This window comes from Oryza sativa, chromosome 3 (genome assembly GCF_034140825.1).
Source record: "Oryza sativa Japonica Group chromosome 3, ASM3414082v1".
NCBI lineage: Eukaryota > Viridiplantae > Streptophyta > Magnoliopsida > Poales > Poaceae > Oryza > Oryza sativa.
Genome location: NC_089037.1, coordinates 3,598,789 through 3,614,958, shown reverse-complemented (window position 1 = coordinate 3,614,958; position 16,170 = coordinate 3,598,789). Strand labels below are relative to the sequence as shown.

General features: G+C 52.2%; 1 pseudogene; it reads left to right on the top strand.

Moving 5' to 3' along the window:
- The first annotated feature begins 2,385 nt into the window (after nt 1–2,385).
- The window catches only part of LOC4331739 (glycerol-3-phosphate acyltransferase RAM2-like), a 30,558-nt pseudogene continuing 16,773 nt past the window's right edge, over nt 2,386–16,170 (top strand).

The following is a 16,170-nucleotide window of genomic DNA, read 5'->3' as shown; positions in this document are numbered from 1 at the left end:
GCGATGTGTAAACAAGGATAAACAAAGGTAACAAAGGAGGTGTTACAATACCCGGACCAAAGCAGACCTCTCTAGGAAAGCTCAGCATTGGCCGGGGACTCTTTTTGAGCATAGCATTTGTAATACTTCCTTTAAGTATATATCTTCTTTATTCATGCTTATTAGCAAAATTATCATGGCTTATATTTATCTCTCACCCATCTCTTCCTCGCAGTACCACGATTCCCACGTGTCGCATGCTCGTTTGCCCCCCTTGGTAACAAAAAGTTTGTATTCACTTCACCCATTTAAATGATTCTTTGCTAAAAGTGTGGGGCTACGATTCCTAGCTCTATCCTAGCCCTGCGTCGAGCTCTGGACGCCGTCGACGCCAGGGGCCCCTGTGCTGGCTCTCCCGTAGCAGCTGACTTTGGCCCTACCGGCTGGCTATGGCACCCAGCTTGGCTTGATCGCGGGTGAGGATTTGGAAAGTTCAGTCCTCACACTCACGCAAAAATAATCGTTTGAATAGATGAAGTAGAACATGAACAGAGGTTAACAAAAGGCAGGGGCAAGTGAGGTGCGCAGCATGAAGTCGCAGGCCCGAGAGAATCTAACAACGTTTGCTGAATATATACAGAAAATAAGTTCACAACCTAAGGTACGGGCCGGCGAGTCGCCCTCAAGTTGGGGCGAAAAAGGCGCATGGGCCCTAGTGCCAGCAAAGAATGGAGAAGAGACCAGGCCCACATCGTTAGACTAGGAGAGTGGCGTCAACCCTGGCCACCGGGGGAAGGTTTTGGTTAGGGCTAACGCGGGGGGTTACTGTCGGTGATATGGGCCCGGGGGTATCATGTTTAGAGGCCCAGAGATTGGACGGAAGCCCGAGGTAGGGCGGCGGCCACTCCTTCCCAGAGACTGGATGGAGGAGGCTGCCCTCCAATGCCACGTGGCCCTCCCCCGAGGGGGGTCGGGCCCGAGGTAGGGCGGCGGCCACTCCCTGGCCGAGACTAGAGGGAGAAGGCTGCCCCAGGCGCCACGTGGCCCTCCCCCGAGAGGGGATCGGGCCCAAGGTCGGGCGGTGGCTGCCCTCTCCCGTGACTAGGGGTCGGGCTCCCCCGACCCCCTCTCTAGGTCACCGCGTACGGTGGGTTAGGTGTCCGTTTACAGGTGCCCACCTACCCACATTTATGGTGACCCGAGCGGTCGTGCTACGCCGCATTTTACTGGGTAGTGCGCCTGTGACCGGTATACTCAACCGGTCTGTGACCAGTCGAATGACCGATGGGACTGGTAGTGCACCTATGCGCTGCTCGCGTGTCAGGCGGCGTGCAGCCTGACATGTCCCATCAAATAATGATGGTGAGAGGTTCTCATCCTCTTATCCCAGCCGGAGTCGGTTCTCTCGCTCTGGTCAAAGCTGGGCTCCCGTTTCCCGGTGTAATAGGAGCCCAGAAGTCTTCACTCATTAAATGGTGAATGACATGGGCGCCCCCCGTGTCAGTCGGCATGGTGTGGTAGGCCCCACGACCGAGGCGACGTGTATGCAGCTTCCAAGTTAAGGAACAAGATATGCATTTAATGCAAAGATTGTAATACTTCTCGACGAAGTTAGGGTGTTGGGCCTATGTGGTAACCCCTTGAGATATAAAAGGAGGTCCAGGCCTAGTAAGAGGTAGGGGGGACTTCCGAGCGAACGGGCGCTTAAATCTCGCAACCCCAAACACTTGTGTTCTCCACTCAATCAATCAAGCACATGAGTAGGGTATTATGCTTCTCAGCGGCCCGAACCTGTATAAATCCCTTTTGTCTCATCGTCTTTGGGGGATTGAACCCCCTCAAGATCACATAGCTTCGCTCACTGTCGAAACAAGATTTCGGCAATACTAAAAGGGGGTGGCTATCAAGCTAGGAAAGTGGATGTGTTTGGAGACGAAGAATTTTATATAGGTTCAGACCTTCTTATTCAAGAAGTAATACCCTACTCCTGTCCGGGGATGATTCCGCCGAGTGTATTATTGATTGTATAACCTAGGTCAAAAAAACCGTGTCCCGAGAGGCATCCGGACCCCTCCTTATATAGGGGAAGGGGTCCGCTTTACAAAATACAGTCCATATCCCGAAAGAACATGGAATTACAGATAAAATACAATCGTAACCGACTAGGATCTCGGGTATTTCCTTGACATACAAGTTTAGAATCTAACCCGAGTCCTCATGAAGATATTCTATCTTTATTCGGTATCCTGTACCCAGCTGGAATATGACAGCCATGTAGATATGGGGTATCCATAATCTCCACACTCACCAAGCCTTCGAATCTCACCCGCTGCCCCCGGCCAAACTCTCAAAGGGGGGCCTCACGGTTCCTTGGTGGAGGAGTTCATTCTCCGACAACACCACATCTATAAAATCCATGCACGAAGCTGCGTCCAGTGCACCACAACCAAAAACACAAAATCGCACGGGCTGATCAGTGATCGCTTGTCAATTTGTCATATATACATGGCGGTGGCCGGAGGCGCCGGCGGCGAGCCGTTCCCGGCGGTGGACAAGTGCGACGTCGACGCGTCCTGCCGCCGGGGAGGACGACGCGCCGTCGTCGTCGTGTCCGACCTCGACGGCACGCTGCTCCGCTCCCGGAGCGCGTTCCCGTACTACGCGCTCGTCGCCTTCGAGGCCGGCGGCGCGGCGCGCCTTGCCCTCCTCCTGCTCCTCGCGCCGGTGTTGTGGCTGCTGCGCCGTGCGGCCGCGTCGGAGTCCGCCGCCGTCCGGGTGCTGGTGTTCGCGGCCACCGCGGGCGCGCGCGTGTCGGACGTCGAGTCCGCGGCACGGGCCGTGCTGCCTAGGTTCTACGCCGACGACGTGCACCCGGCGGCGTGGCGCGTGTTCGCGACGTGCGGCGGCGGGAGGAGGCTGGTGGTGACCGCGACCCCGCGGGTGATGGCGGAGCCGTTCCTGCGGGACTACCTCGGCGCCGACACCGTCGCCGGCACGGAGCTCGCGGCGTGGCGAGGGCGCGCCACGGGGATGGTGGACGCCCGCCGGGGCGTGCTCGTCGGAGAGAGGAAGGCGGAGGCGGTGAGGGAGATGGTCGGCGACGGCGAGATGCCGGACATTGGGCTGGGCGGCCGGAGGTCCGACTACGCCTTCATGAGCCTATGCAAGGTCACGTAATCCACGACCGCTAGTACTAGTTTTAACAACGGATACGCGTTAATTTGACGTTGACGTATTTCACTGCATCCCGCCTTCGAACATCGAAAACGGGCCATGACATTTCCATCAATCAGGGAACTGAACGGAGCCATGAGCCATCGTTTCGCTTTTCGCCATGAGCCATAAACAAAACAACATATTTATAAATAAAAAGTAATTTGTAAATAAAACTTTTATATACGTGTTCTTAGCAATTAGAAATTAGAGAAACTGTTTATTTACAAACAAAAAATAATTTATAAAAAATAAAACAATTACAAATAGAAATAAAAAAATTTCAAAGTAACAGGGACGTAGTGGCTAGCAATACACATGCTAAGGGTAAGTATTATGGACATCCAAGCACAATCTATTAGATGCCACATAAGCTAAAATAGTGAGGTGGAAGAGAGAAGAGATGAGAGAGATAAGCAGGAGTCAACCACTACACAAAATTCAAGATAAAAGTAGAGAGAGGAAGAGTAGATTGGGCAAACAAACATTGGGGCTAGTGTATTAGAATTAGTATAGATGTGATATATTGTACATATTACCTCTACATTTATTTGTTTATGATGTGGTCAAAATTAGATGTAATATCCACCTCTTTTATAAAACTTGCCCTAATGCAGGAAGATTTTATATCTTTTATTATTTCTCTAGCTAAGGTATTATATGAGCCAACCCACAGTAAACGCCACCATTAATGAAATATCAATCTCTGGATCTCATATTATACTAGTACTGCGATAAAAAGAACATCAATAAAATATGTCCAACGAACCAACGCTATGTAGCAGAGAGTAGTTGTTTTGGATCATGACTCGTGACAAAGTTGAGAACTCCAACGGTTGTCGTTTACGTTACTTCCGCCATTTTTGCATGCCTTTCTCCTCACAAGTTTATCCTTTTAGAGTTTTATTAGGTGCATCTAGTTTACACCAACTAAATCAGGGTGCATAACTTTCCATGGTGTGATGAGTTAGTGATGGTATATTAGCTAGCTTAGCTGAGAGTGCTGGTGCGCTATAGCGAGAAAATAATCATACACTCATTGATTGAATTTGAGTTTTCATGTTTCGAGCCAACCATGCATGAATTTGCTAGAATCTCCGAGTTTGATCCAGTCTCTCCCTAAGGAGACTATGAGAGAGAGCTGGGAGCCTGGGAACCTTTTCAGTTTGTGACGAGGGAAACTCTTTTAAATGATCACTCGTTTATTATATATCATTTAAAATAATAAATTTAATTTTAAATATACGTAAACTAATTAGAAGTTTAATTTGACTATGAATAAATGTCCTTTCGGATGATTAAAATCTCTCTCCTATGTGAAGACTCGCACAACAGTATATCCTCCTCTTCTTGCATGTTACCTCTTTATTGTATTTTATAATAAACAATAAGATAGATTAATACATAATATATCAATTCATAAATATATAATTTTAAATTTAACTTTTATAAGTTATAACAAAATAATTGTGAATGTACGTTAACTATTTTTAGTTTAATATTTTTTTAACTCGTAAAGTTGAACGTAGTTTTATATGCAGAGTAATATATTTTATATTAGTCTATATTAATATTATATTAGATATTTTTAATAACTATTTAGGTGACACGTGAGAAATGATGGAAGGATTAAAATTCATCTCTTTTTACAGGATGTCTCGTGAACAGTTCTGAACTGACGAACTGACCGGATTTGATTTGTAACTGCAGGAGGCGTACCTCGTGCCGCGGGATCCCGTGGAGGCCGTGCCCGCGGACAAGCTGCCGAGGCCGGTCATCTTCCACGACGGTCGCCTCGTCTAGCGTCTGAGATCGCTCGCCGCGCCCCTCGCCGTGGCGTGGTTCCCCGTCGGCTTCCTCCTCGCTTGCGTGCGCATCGCCGTGGGCGCGCTCCTCCCGATGCCGTGGCTCCGCCGCGCGTTCGGGGCGCTGGGCGTCTGCGTCGTCTTGCGCGGCGCGGCGCCTGCGCCGGCGCCGATGCCGCCGAGCACCGGGGGCCGCGGCGGCGTGCTCTTTGCCTCCAACCACCGCACCCTCCTCGACGCCGTCTTCCTCTCCGTCGCGCTCGGCCGCCCCGTGGTGACCATCACCTACTCGGTCTCCCGCCTCTCCGAGCTCCTCTCGCCAATCCGCACCGTGCGCCTCGCCCGCGACCGCGCCACGGACGGCGCCACGATCAGGGGCATGCTCGACGGCGGCGACCTCGCCATCTGCCCCGAGGGGATGTCAGGATGTCTGCAGATGGTGATCTGGGCGATGGCAACAGCTCCAAGGAGGAGGATGCTAGCGGGAGGGGAAGAAGACTTAAGAAAGCTAATACTAGAGTATCTGGGCCGGAGTGAGCCGTCTAAGCGTGCGTGTGCGTAAGGGCCCAAGGCCTTGTCTGTAAGTAGGAGCAGGTGAGAGAGAGAGAGAGAGCTAAATACAGAAGCAAACTCTGTTTATTCATCTATCAAATTAGTAAAATCTGGAGGCAATTGGCAGCGGCGGCGGAGGAGGAATTCGTAGGAATCCCCGTCGATCTATCTGTTCTTGAGTGTTTGGTTCCATTTCTCCGTTGGATTCTTAACAATTTGGTATAATAGCCCTCCTATTTTCTCTTGGTTCCTTAATTCCCTTGATCTGGCCGTAAAATTCCATGAGATAGGTGGGAATTCGCTGCTTGCAGTGTGATTCCGCAAAAGCTCTCGGGGCTCCCTTGATCTGGTTGGCTGGATTCGGGGTGGACCATGAGAACATCCTGGAGCGACCTCGTTACATCACCAAACAGGCGGCTCAAATCATGGCTCAAGACGGTAAACTCGATCAATTGTTGAAGATGATGGAGGAGGCAGAAAAGAAGAGGGAGGAGATGGAGAGGAGACGGGAAGAATCGGAAGCTTTGAGTTTAGCTGAACTTCAGTCACTGAAGGTGGCGGTAGAATCACGGATTCTGTTGGTGGAAAAGAAGGTGAGCGAGTTGGGAGGATCTGTGAGCGATCTGGAGAAGAAGGTGAGCTTAATTCAGGCTGGGTTGGAGAAGTGTCAACGTGAGGTTCAGCAACGGACTATGTTCAAGGGAGAATCAAGCCAGGGAGCGAACCACGTCCTCACCGAGGAAGACCTCAATGGTAATTTCCCAAATCCCTTCCTGTACACTCCTAACCAAGGTTGGAGAAATCCTCAGTTCAATTCTGTGAGCCCGTTCATCCCCGATAGCTCAAATTATCAGACGTTTGATGCTGGAATGGTCAGTATTGGTGGCAATGTTCCACCCATGTCCTGTCCGCAGTTTGATGGAGAGAACCCGCAAATGTGGAGGGATAATTGTGAAATCTATTTTGATGTCTATGGTGTGCATGTGGCTAATTGGGTCAAGGTTGCCCTGCTTAATTTCACTGGTAACGCTTCGTTTTGGCTACAGCCAGTTAGAAACCAGTTGGTTGGTATCTCTTGGATGGAATTATGTGATAAGGTGTGTCGTAAGTTCACGAGGGACAGGCAGGAGCACCTAATTAGGCAGTGGTTTCATGTGGGGCAGACTGGAAGTGTAGCAGAGTACGTGGAACGGTTCGATGGGTTGATGCACCAGTTGCTTTCTTATGACAATGCATTAACACCTCTCTACTTCTTAACCAAGTTTGTCGATGGACTGAAAGAAGAGATCAGGGAAGCAGTCATGCTTCAGAAGCCGATTGATCTAGATGCTACTTGTTCAGTGGCCTTATTACATGAGGAGATTCTTGAAGGCAGCAAAAAGACAAATTATAAGAAGGGGGAAGGGACTGGTTTGCACAGGGTTTTCTCTCGACCTACCCTGAACACTGCTTTTCCTAAAAGTCCTGTAACAAGCCCTGTGGAAGACAAAAAGGGGGTTGATTCTGTGAGAACCAATTTCAGAGATGATAAGGTTTCAGCTCTGAAATCATACAGAAGGGTTAAGGGGTTATGCTTCACTTGCGGAGAGCGCTGGGGTAAGGATCATAAATGTGCACAGACTGTTCAATTACAGGTGGTAGAAGAGTTACTTGAGGCCTTCCAAATTGATGAAACTGATAACACTATGGTCACATCCCCTGAGCCTGTGTTAGAAAACAACCAATTGATGGCAATATCACTCAATGCTTACAATGGAACTGACTCAACTCGTTCATTGAGGGTTAAGGGCTTAGTTCAGGGAACATAATTGTTGATGCTCATTGATTCTGGCAGCACCCATTCATTTTTGGACACTCAGATTGTTCATCACTTGCAAGGAGTAGTGAAGCTTCCTGTTCCTGTTAAGGTTACGATTGCTGATGGGGGGCTTTTACAGTGTGAAAAACAACTTCCTGATTGTGCTTGGTGGCTGCAAGGAAGATGTTACAAGTCTAATTTTAAGTTGCTGCCTTTATCTGGTTATGATGCCATCTTGGGCATGGATTGGCTGGTTGGGTTGGGAGTTATGAAGATTGACTGGGAGCAGAAATGGCTGGAGTATCTGGACAATGGTTTTCCTGTTAAAATTCAAGGGGTACAGTCCAAGGTGGATGAGTGCCATCTCATTTCTGGGGATCAACTGAAAGGATTATATAAGGCTGGGGGATTGATGCATCTGTTTCAGGTTGCTCGGGACCATAGTAACTCTGTTCCTGTTATTCCAGATTCTGTGCAGCATGTCTTGACAGAATTTGCTTCAGTTTTTGAAACTCCACAAGGATTACCTCCAAGAAGGCAGTGTGACCATTATATTCCTTTGCTTCCGGGCTCAAAACCAGTTAACATCAGACCTTACAGGTATAATCCAACACAAAAAAATGAAATAGAGCAACAAGTTCAAGAAATGTTAAGATCTGGAGTCATTCAGCAAAGTATGAGCCCTTACTCTTCCCCAGCATTGCTTGTTAAGAAAAAAGATTGTACTTGGAGACTTTGTGTGGATTACAGGCAACTTAATGCTATTACCATTAAGAGCAAATACCCCCTGCCAGTAATTGATGAGTTATTGGATGAATTGGTTGGAGCAGCCTGGTTTTCTAAGTTGGACTTGAGGGCTGGGTACCACCAAATTAGGTTGGTTGCTGGAGAGGAACCTAAAACTGCATTCCAAACCCATTTTGGGCGGTTTGAATTTAAGGTCATGTCGTTTGGGTTCACTGGTGCACCTGCAACCTTCCAGGGGGCTATGAATGACACTTTAGCACCCGTTTTGAGGAAATGTGCTCTAGTATTTTTTTGATGACATATTAATTTACAGCCCTGACTTGCAGACCCATGTTCAAGATCTTAAGAAGGTGTTGCAACTCCTACAAAATCATCAGTGGAAGGTCAAGATGAGTAAATGCTCTTTTGCTCAGCAGGAGCTTAATTACTTGGGTCATACCATTGGAGTGCATGGTGTATCCACTGATGCTAGCAAGGTACAGGACATTATTAATTGGGTTGTTCCAACCAACCTGAAGAAGTTGAGGGGATTTCTGGGCATTGCTGGGTATTACCGCAAGTTTGTGAGAAACTTTGGTGTTCCTAGCAAGCCACTCACAAATCTGTTAAGGAAGGGAGTTGAATTTAAATGGACTCCAGAGGTAAATTAGTCCTTTGAAGCACTCAAACAAGCTTTGGCAACAGCCCCTGTTTTAGCTTTACCCAACTTTAACAAGTCCTTTGTCGTTGAAACCGATGCAAGTGATGTTGGCATAGGTGCAGTATTATCTCAGGATAAGCACCCCATTGCATATGTGAGTAAAGCATTAGGTCCCAGAACCAAAGGGTTGTCTACGTATGAGAAGGAATGCTTAGCAATTATGTTGGCCGTGGAACATTGGCGATCTTATCTTCAATATGCCGAGTTTCTGATATTAACAGACCACAAGAGTTCGATGAATTTAACTGATCAACGATTGCACACCTATTGGCAACAGAAGGCTTATACAAAATTGTTGGGGTTGCAATTTAAGATCTGTTACAAGAAGGGAATTCATAATGGGGCAGCGGATGCTTTATCCAGGTGTGACCATACTGATCAATTTGCAAGCCCACATGGTTGGAAGAAGTTTCTCAAGGATATTTGCAGGATGAGAGAACTGCTCAACTATTGGCTGAGTTGTCTATTCACACTAAAGAAGGATCTCTCTATCAGTTAAGAGATGGCCTCATTAGATACAAGGGAAGGATTTGGGTTGGACATAATCCTGAACTTCAGCACAGAATATTTCTTGCCTTGCATGATAGCTCCATTGGAGGTCACTCAGGATTTCCTGTAACCTACAGAAGAATCAAGGCTCTTTTTGCCTGGCCGGGAATGAAAAAGCAAATTAAAACAAAGGTGCAAGAATGTTCCATATGCCAACAAGCTAAACCTGATAGGTCCAGATATCTTGGCCTATTGCAGCCATTGCCTGTCCCAACTGGCGCATGGCAAACGGTGACCATGGATTTTGTTGAAGGACTCCCGGTCTCCAAGAGGTATAATTGCATTATGGTGGTTGTTGATAAGCTGTCCAAGTATGCTCATTTTTTGGCACTATCCCACCCCTTTACTGCAGCTGATGTAGCTCACTTATATATGGAAGGTGTGTTCAAATTGCATGGGTTACCCTTGGCCATTGTTTCTGATAGAGATAAAATTTTCACTAGTTACTTTTGGGAACAATTGTTTCAGAGTGTGGGTACTAAACTTCACATGAGTACGGTGTGGAGATTATGGGTACCCCATACCCACACGGCATGGTTATCCGACTAGTTATAGGGGATAACTTATATCTATGTAATATGTAACAGATCATGACTTGGGTGTTACGTTTCCTTGTATATTACGGAACGGCCTAAAGTCCTGATTTAGGAAACCGATACCGTATTGGTTAAGGTTTCTATCTTGTAATCCTGCCCCCCATCCTATATAAGGTGGGCAGGAGGCCCTCTAGGGGGCAGATATGAGACAACCTGATCGTCAGATCAATACACACTCGGCGGATTCAAATCCCCAAACAGGAGTAGGGTATTACCTCTCATTGAGAGGGCCTGAACCTGTCTAAATCCTTTGTCTCTGCATCCATCCACTTTTAGGTCTCGTGCGCTACCCCCTTTTATTATTGCCGAAATCATGTTTCGACAGTTGGCGCGCCAGGTAGGGGTTGCGTCGAGTTTCCTATCAACGAGCGCGATGGAATCAATTTCATGAGTCGCCGACTTCGCTTTCGCTTTGGGAGTTTTCACTTCCTTTCCGTCGACCACTTCTTCAAGCTCCTCTTCTCTGACTTGATCCAAATCAGTCAGGGGGAAACTCAATCTGATTTTTATCATTATTTATCATATTGATTTTTAATCTCAGATTAATTTCTTGCTATTTTTTGTTGTTGTTCGCATATAACTACGCGGCACTATTGAGGCGATTGATGCTGGTCATGGACTCGAGGCGTCTCAGCTTTCCGGTCGATCGGCCGCGAGTCCACTCCGCCGGCTTGTCCTCGCCACCGCCATTGCTGATAGCAACAACGACTTCACCGCCGGCCTGCCTCCGTCGCCGCCGACTGGTGTCATCGCCTATACGGTTGGTCGGTCACACCACCGTTCATGGGCGTCTACGACTTCACCGCCGGCCTGCCTCCGTCGCCGCCGACTGGTGTCCTCGCCTACACGGCTGGCCTATTATGCCGCCGCTGTTGGGCGTCTACGACTTCACCGCCGGCCTGCCTCCGTCGCCGCCGACTGGTGTCCTCGCCTACACGGCTGGCCTATTATGCCGCCGCTGTTGGGCGTCTACGACTTCACCGCCGGCCTGCCTCCGTCGCCGCCGAGTGGTGCCTCCGCCTACACGGCTGGCCTATTATGCCGCCGCTGTTGGGCGTCTACGACTTCACCGCCGGCCTGCCTCCGTCGCCGCCGACTGGTGTCCCCGCCTATACGGTCGGTTGGTCACACCACCGTTGATGGGCATCGTCATCTTCACCGCCGGCCTGCCTCCGTCGCCGCCGATTGGTGCCTCCGCCTACACGGCTGGCCTATTATGCCGCCGCTGTTGGGCGTCTACGACTTCACCGCCGGCCTGCCTCCGTCGCCGCCGAGTGGTGCCTCCGCCTACACGGCTGGCCTATTATGCCGCCGCTGTTGGGCGTCTACGACTTCACCGCCGGCCTGCCTCCGTCGCCGCCGACTGGTGTCCTCGCCTACACGGCTGGCCTATTATGCCGCCGCTGTTGGGCGTCTACGACTTCACCGCCGGCCTGCCTCCGTCGCCGCCGAGTGGTGCCTCCGCCTACACGGCTGGCCTATTATGCCGCCGCTGTTGGGCGTCTACGACTTCACCGCCGGCCTGCCTCCGTCGCCGCCGACTGGTGCCTCCGCCTACACGGCTGGCCTATTATGCCGCCGCTGTTGGGCGTCTACGACTTCACCGCCGGCCTGCCTCCGTCGCCGCCGACTGGTGCCTCCGCCTACACGGCTGGCCTATTATGCCGCCGCTGTTGGGCGTCTACGACTTCACCGCCGGCCTGCCTCCGTCGCCGCCGACTGGTGCCTCCGCCTACACGGCTGGCCTATTATGCCGCCGCTGTTGGGCGTCTACGACTTCACCGCCGGCCTGCCTCCGTCGCCGCCGACTGGTGCCTCCGCCTACACGGCTGGCCTATTATGCCGCCGCTGTTGGGCGTCTACGACTTCACCGCCGGCCTGCCTCCGTCGCCGCCGAGTGGTGCCTCCGCCTACACGGCTGGCCTATTATGCCGCCGCTGTTGGGCGTCTACGACTTCACCGCCGGCCTGCCTCCGTCGCCGCCGAGTGGTGCCTCCGCCTACACGGCTGGCCTATTATGCCGCCGCTGTTGGGCGTCTACGACTTCACCGCCGGCCTGCCTCCGTCGCCGCCGAGTGGTGCCTCCGCCTACACGGCTGGCCTATTATGCCGCCGCTGTTGGGCGTCTACGACTTCACCACCGGCCTGCCTCCGTCGCCGCCGATTGGTGCCTCCGCCTACACGGCTGGCCTATTATGCCGCCGCTGTTGGGCGTCTACGACTTCACCGTCGACCGCCTTCGTCGCCGCCGATTGGTGTCTTCATTATTATTGATGGACGACTTTGTTCCCACATTGGCCACTTCTGCCATCACCAAGGGGAATATTACAAAGCTAAGTCATCATTTATTTTTTATATGATATTTTTTCTTTTTCCTCTGCCTCACTACACCAATTGGTCTTCCATTGAGTAGTGAGTCGGGGGCTACAGATGTTATATCATATTTTTCATAATATTTATCTTGATTGCTTGCGACATAATCTGAGTACAAAAGTACCTATCGAGTTATGGAGTTCTATCTTCCTATGCTTTCCGTTTGGTTTGCCAATGGATGGTTGCCTTTGGGCCGATTCCTAGCACCCGGGGGCTCGTTGGATGGACCGAATAACGCAAGGTGCTAAGTATTATTCAGAATAAATCAAAAGCATAGAGATAAGATAATTTATTTTCTGCTCTTAATAATTGCAAAAGTACCCGAGTAGTAAACTCCGATCCGTGAAACTTTGTTCCATTAATGACGAACTCATGACACTCATATGCATGTTTGGGAAGTGCTTAGGCCGACTCCCAGTGCTTGGTGGCTATGACTAGTCGGGCAGAGTGTTTAAACGTAATGAGTCATCTGCTCGGGGAAATCAAAATTGACAAGAGGAGAAATACATATTTATAAATATTTTAAAATACTTGATTTTTTCTCGAGTATTATATTTATATCAGATACTACTCATCCTATATGATTGTTCTGCAGGATCCAGATCCAGATATGCATAAAAGGGATTCATGGCTTTAAGCTTATCTCTTACGCTCCAGGAATGGATCAGTCAGAACATCACCACCGGCTTGCCTTCGCCGCCGCCGACTGGTGTTTCCGCCTGCACGGCTGGCCTATTATGCCGCCGTTGTTGGGCGTCTACGTCTTCACCGACCGGCTTGCCTCCGCCGCCGCCGACTGGTGTTTCCGCCTGCACGGCTGGCCTTTATGCCGCCGTTGTTGGGCGTCTACGTCTTCACCGACCGGCTTGCCTTCGCCGCCGCCGACTGGTGTTTCCGCCTGCACGGCTGGCCTTTATGCCGCCGTTGTTGGGCGTCTACGTCTTCACCGACCGGCTTGCCTTCGCCGCTGCCGACTGGTGTTTCCGCCTGCACGGCTGGCCTTTATGCCGCCGTTGTTGGGCGTCTATGTCTTCACCGACCGGCTTGCCTTCGCCGCCGCCGACTGGTGTTTCCGCCTGCACGGCTGGCCTTTATGCCGCCGTTGTTGGGCGTCTACGTCTTCACCGACCGGCTTGCCTTCGCCGCTGCCGACTGGTGTTTCCGCCTGCACGGCTGGCCTTTATGCCGCCGTTGTTGGGCGTCTACGTCTTCACCGACCGGCTTGCCTTCGCCGCTGCCGACTGGTGTTTCCGCCTGCACGGCTGGCCTTTATGCCGCCGTTGTTGGGCGTCTATGTCTTCACCGACCGGCTTGCCTTCGCCGCCGCCGACTGGTGTTTCCGCCTGCACGGCTGGCCTTTATGCCGCCGTTGTTGGGCGTCTACGTCTTCACCGACCGGCTTGCCTTCGCCGCTGCCGACTGGTGTTTCCGCCTGCACGGCTGGCCTTTATGCCGCCGTTGTTGGGCGTCTATGTCTTCACCGACCGGCTTGCCTTCGTCGCCGCCGACTGGTGTCCTCGCCTGCACGGCTGGCCTATTATGCCGCCGTTGTTGGGCGCCTACGTCTTCACCGACCGGCTTGCCTTTGTCGCCGCCGACCGATGTCCTCGCCTGCACGGCTGGCCTTTATGCCGCCGTTGTTGGGCGTCTACGTCTTCACCGATCGGCTTGCCTTCGCCGCCGCCGACTGGTGTTTCCGCCTGCACGGCTGGCCTTTATGCCGCCGTTGTTGGGCGTCTACGTCTTCACCGACCGGCCGCCGCATCCGCCGCTGACTGGTGTCACCGCCTGCACGGCTGGCCTGTTATAACGCCAACTGATGCTATCTTCTTCACGGCTGGCTACATCGCTGTCACTACTGTCGGTGATATGGGACCGGGAGTATTGCGCCCAGAGGCTTGAGGCAGATGGAATCGCCCATGTGGCCTGGCACCTTCGGGGACGTCGGGCCCGAGGGTGAGGTGTCCGCCCTCCTCCTGATTTCCCCGAGGGGGGGTCGGGTTGCTCCTGCCCCGGCCCCGAGGGCCGAGGTGCCCCGACCCCTTGTGGGGTTTGCACTACGTACATAGGTTGGGTGAACACGGTAGGGCTCACCTAACCGCATTTATTGCGGTCTGGTCAAGCGTGTCACGCTGCATGCAGCGCAATGCAGCGTGCTCTTTTATCCGGTCTGTGACCAGTCACAGACCGGTCAGATCAACGGTTAGGTGGCGACTGGCGGTCTGACGCACGCCTCGCCCCGTCCCGTCAAGACGAGAGCCTCTAAGCACGCGTCTCCAGCCGGAGCTAGCGTGTTACCTCTTAGAAATGACACGTTAGCCCTGGTTAGATGAATACCAGGCTTCATCCTAACCATTACAGGCAAGATGTTGTGTAAAGAAGGGCAAACATGCACGTTGCTAAGCTGACACGCGGTGGACAAGGATGACCGATTTGTGACCGGTCTGACACTGCTCATGTCGTCAGCGCACAGCCACGTTCCCACAACGCGCCTGCCCCCGGCGGAAGTGGAGGTAGGTATGTGCCGTCCCATCAGAAGGACGTTCGGAGGGCAACCGTGCAGATCTCCGTCCATTTATGTAAAGAAGAAAAGTCCAGTTTGGAAAGGGAAGAGGGCATGTGGTGTCCCCTTAAGATATAAAAGGAGGACCCTGCCCACAAAGAGAGGGGGATGGGATTTTGGATTTTCCCAGGAGAGGAGAGGGCTGGTTGATATTTTGTAACTTGCTCTTACACAGATCCACCAAAAAACACAGGAGTAGGGTATTACGCTTCCCAGCGGCCCGAACCTGTATACATCGTCCGTGTCTCGCGTTTCTTCCTGGCACGCGATCTTTCCACATACAGAGAGAGCTTGAGATCTCACCCTAAGCCCCCGGCCGAACTGGCAAAGGGGGGCCTGCGCGGTCTCCCGGTGAGGAGCCACGAGCTCCGTCATCTGGCGCGCCAGGTAGGGGGCTCAGCGTGTGTTTTCTGAGCTCTCATACTCTTCCGTGTGCGCCAAGTTTTTCTTGTTCAGCCTAATGGCCGAGCAAGCAAAGGTGCACGACCTCTCTCCGAGTGTGAGCGGCGACGACGGGGAGCCAAACCCACGCCGTCGAGCCCGTACTCCCCCACCTCCTCCACACCAAAATCCTAAGCAGGGGGAGGCACTCGAGAGAGTCGAAAAATCCGCAGCATCGCCAGTCGCGGGTGGTGCAGGAGAACGGCGAGATGGGGAGCGTCGCCTCCTCGTCTACGGTGACGGCAGCACGCCTCAGGGCGCGCTTCAGGCTGTTGGCGCGCTCCTACGTCACCCGCCTGTCGTCCCTGACCCGGAGTCTCCAGCCCAGCGATGGCTGGACGACGTGGCCAACTTGGTCATGACGGCACAGCAGCGCCTGGGTGCTGGTGGACGGTCCGCCACCACCAAGACCTCCGGCGCCGCCACTACCGGTTCCGCGTCGTCAAGACGGAGGGCGCAGCGAGCGGCGGCTGTTGCACGCCATTCGGCTGCCACTCCCTCGTCGGCACCTCCGACTCGGGAGGATCAGCATGGAGAGCCGGATGCCCGCCTCGACATCGAGCGTCGGCGTAATAGCCGGCGTACTCCCCGCGCAACGGAGGGCGCCTCTTCGTCCAGAGTGTCACCTCGACAGGGACGTGAGGACCAGCCCTCCATGCCCCCGGCTGGTGGTGTCGGCTGTAGAGCCTTTGTGGCGAGTCTTCGGAATGTCCGTTGGCCCCCAAGGTTCCGGCCCACCATCACCGAGAAGTATGACGGGAGTGTCAACCCCACCGAGTTTCTCCAGGTCTATACGACCGGGATTGAGGCCGCTGGGGGTGACGACAGAGTCATGGCGAATTTCTTTCCCATGG